Consider the following 3792-nt stretch of genomic DNA (forward strand, 5'->3'; position numbering starts at 1 on the left):
CCCTAGGTCCATGTCTTTAAAAGTCAAAGAAGACCTCTTTTGATCTTATAACATGTTGGGATGACTGGAATCAACAATCAATGTCTCGAAAATTATACAAACTATGTCCTTGGTGTTATTATTAGGCTTTCATTTTTTGCAAGAGCATTGATATTTGGTGTGTCTCGGATTACCACAATTGAAACATATCACTTTATTTTTTTCCTTTATTAAATCATGTCTTCTTTACAAAACATTTATCATTTTCTTTTAGAAATTTGGGATTGGTTTTGCCACCTAATTTTGTTGGTTTAGTAATTAAGGCTTAAGAGTTATTCTTTCTATTCCTTCTCTCAACCTTTACAACAAATAACATAGGTAACATAGTAATGGTTTGTTCAAATTGGTTAAGGGTTATAACTACTTTTTCTCAAGATTTGGGAAAACTACGCAAAATAGTGAACACTTGAACTTTATAAGGAATTGAATTTCATGCAACATCTAATTTTTTAGGTATTACAGTCATTTTATTGATGCTTACAATAATAGGGTTTCCTCTTTTAAAACAAAATCATGGAATTTTTCAAGGGTAAATTTCTTAAATTAACTTTATGGTTTATCTAATTTACTAATTCTATCCTTATTGTCTCTGACAATTGACTAAATATACCCTTATCGGTTAAACATGAATGGAAAAGATAAAATACCTGTTATGCCCCTATGCAAAATTATATTTTTATCCCTATTTTTAACTTAACTCAATCCCTCTCAGACACTCGCCCCCGTCATCTATCGAAAGAGAAGAGAGGAGCTGCCATCTCCATCGCCATCGCCACCAACGGCGGTCGCTGCAAATACCACCTTAACCTCATGACAGAGAAAAGTTTTTCTTCAGCGCGCCAGGATAAAGTTTAAAAATGCTGTTCAGTTCCTTCGGAATAGCAAGATAAGTTGACCACACAGGTCTACAGCTTTCGCTTTTCCCTGTTCCATCAGAAACCAGAAACCCTCCCACTTTCTCGAGGCATTGATCAATTTTCCCAAGCAAATCAATGAAATTAACATGCAATAATTCAATCTCGTCCAAACGCTTACGAATGGAATCCTCTTCACTGATCTGGTCCTCAATTGCTCTCCGCAGGGTTAGTAAGAAAGCACAAAATTCACGGACATCATTCACAGACATCCCGATGGACTGGGATGAATTGATACTTGACTGTAAACCCATTGACAACTTATTCGCCAGCTCATCTACAAAGGGGTAGAAGTCTCGGATTACAGCCGATGCCTCCGTGTGATCAAAGTACTCGGACCCATGTACAACTCCAATATTTTCCAATAAAAAAAGCTAGAGTATTTCGACATGATACATATAGAGGATCATCATGGGCGGTGTTTATTACTAAGCAATTTACAGAATTCCAACACTATGGGAGCGCAGTGGGACTGTCTAGATTTTGGTAAGAACTCAATATTGGGAGTAAGAAAGAGCCGAATAGACTCTTCCACGTATTCATTTGTTTCCTTTGAGCGGCGAAAGGAAGAGCATGACAAGAGCTGTTGGGGCACCGGAAGACACAAGAACTCCTTCACGCGGGATTTAACGTTTCGAGAGGAACGGATTGAATCACCTTGACACAGGCGACAAATAGAAGAAACCAAATCGTTGATTTCGAGGATACTCAGTGCGCCTCATACGCCCGACTAACTGAAGCCCCGCATCGTTCTGGATGGAACACTCGGCCAGCGACTGTTCCCACTGGAGCTGCTACCCTCAGTAGATCAACCTTTGCTCGGTCGTTGGAATCCCAGTTATTTTTCTAATTTGTTCATGGACAGATTCGACAGAGTCCTCTGAATTCACATGTATGACAGTCGTATTTCCCCCCGAAATCATCCTGACGAAAAAATGCAACCTTGAAGAAGAATCTTCCATTTCTCCCACACTCGAACTACTACTGCAAGGCTCCAACAGAGCATGGGAAACCCCATTTCCAGCATCACCGGAATCATCGTTCTCCTTTAGGCTATGACTTAATATGCTTTCATCCACTCCAGACGAATAAACGGCATCGATTTCATCTTTCTTCATCCTCGCCGGTACTAAATCAGAGGTCGTCACAGGGCCCATAATCGTCTACTTTCCTCTTGGAAGAAATCCGATCGAGGCGTTGATTGATGCAACCGATTAGAGTTTCTCTGGAATACATGGCAGTGGGAACCAGAAGCCGCCGTAGTTTTAAACCACAGAAGAGGGAGATACCCATGCAGTTGTACTCTAAACCCTGTAGTCTGTAAATGTGATGTATCCAGCCGACTATCCGAAATCCGGAGAATGGAAGAAGTCAGTGGCAAGTAATGGAGTCAGAGCACTTCAAGATATTGAAAGAATTCGAAAAATCGGGTTTTTATAATCGTAGAACATGATAGAGAAATGTGTTCTCATTTCATTTCGCAACCCGCGTTTCCCCATCGGCGGGGGATCTCACACGCTAACTTGTTGAAGAATAGTGACCAAAAGTAATTTAAAAAATTTATCTATTTTTCAATAAGTAGTTGAATTTAAGATGATATGACCTTTCCGTAGGTTTCAACGAAAGCATCGAACAAGGTTTTATCATATTTATGTTCTTTAAATAACATTTCAATGCTTGTTTCCATAAATATTAAAATAGTAGAATGAACTAATTTATTATCATTTTCATACTTGTTTTATCTTCTAATTTCAGCAAGAGTAGAATTTTCTCTTGGAATAATAGACACATGATAATTTTTACGTAATCTAAATCATTCTATGGAAGTATGTGCCTAGTTCTTTTCTAGATTGGATAATTAGGCCAAATAATGGATTTAAACCTCCCTATGGTAATTTTCTATTACTGTTAGAATATTCCCACTTTTGATAGTATTTTGTGAGTGGTTTTTAAAACCTACCCTGTGATCTAGTTACTGGGTTGAACGGTCTGATTGTTCAAACCGAATGCTCGGCTCGTTTTGACAAAAAAATTCAAAAAGAAATGATTAAAATCATTCAAACGATTAATCGCCTGGTTCAACAGTTCATCGATCAAAATCAACAGTTTTGGGGAAAAATCTGATTTTTGGAGAAAACGAAACTATTCAAGTTAATTGAATGGTGAATGAAGTGAATGAAGCCATTTTTGTGTATACTATGTTTTGTGTATGTTGTATCTTTCCTTTCTTTTTTTTTCTCTTTTTTTTTTGTGTGAGAGGTCCTTGCCCCTCTGAAAGGTTGAAACCATGATACACGAGGCACACACGATTCAGCCATAGCATTCGTTTATTTACGCGCTCATCCCGACTTGTCGAGGTATTGGGAGCCAAGGTGGGGCTCGCCTGGCTTCCAAATCCCGTGGTATCCCAGGCGAGGCCAAAGAGACCTGGCACTTGGCCGAGGTTTAGGGTCGAAGTATACCATCGAGGTTCTTGGGTGGATGAAGAGCCACGACGAAGTAGCACCATCGGGGTGCAACTCCCCTGACTCGTTCTTATCAATTGTTTTCTCGAGGGAGTCCGAGGAGTCCCATCGGCAAAGCCAAAGGCTTTGTCTCATTATTTTCTTTGTGCTAAGTGCAGATAGCCGAGGGGGTCACCACACTCCGAGGTGACACAATGATGAGGTGAAGTTAGTGGGTCTTCCACGTTCTTTTCTTTTTCCTTTTGTTGATGTGCTAACTGCTTTCCTTTGTTGTTTCATAGAAGTGCCAATGGATGTCAAGGAACACTTGTTGGTGAAGGCCCGGGCAAAGCAAGCTGGGAAGAAGGCCGATGGACAGACGCTAAAGAGGCCTG

The 3792-nt window shown here is 39.9% G+C and overlaps 1 pseudogene; it reads right to left on the reverse strand.

Annotated features, from left to right (window-relative positions):
- Window positions 1–764: 764 nt before the first annotated feature.
- LOC148790015 (E3 ubiquitin-protein ligase UPL5-like) lies at window positions 765–2322 on the reverse strand (annotated as a pseudogene).
- Window positions 2323–3792: the final 1470 nt, after the last annotated feature.

The sequence above is a fragment of the Nelumbo nucifera genome, chromosome 8 (genome assembly GCF_055504915.1).
Source record: "Nelumbo nucifera cultivar China Antique chromosome 8, China Antique-T2T, whole genome shotgun sequence".
NCBI lineage: Eukaryota > Viridiplantae > Streptophyta > Magnoliopsida > Proteales > Nelumbonaceae > Nelumbo > Nelumbo nucifera.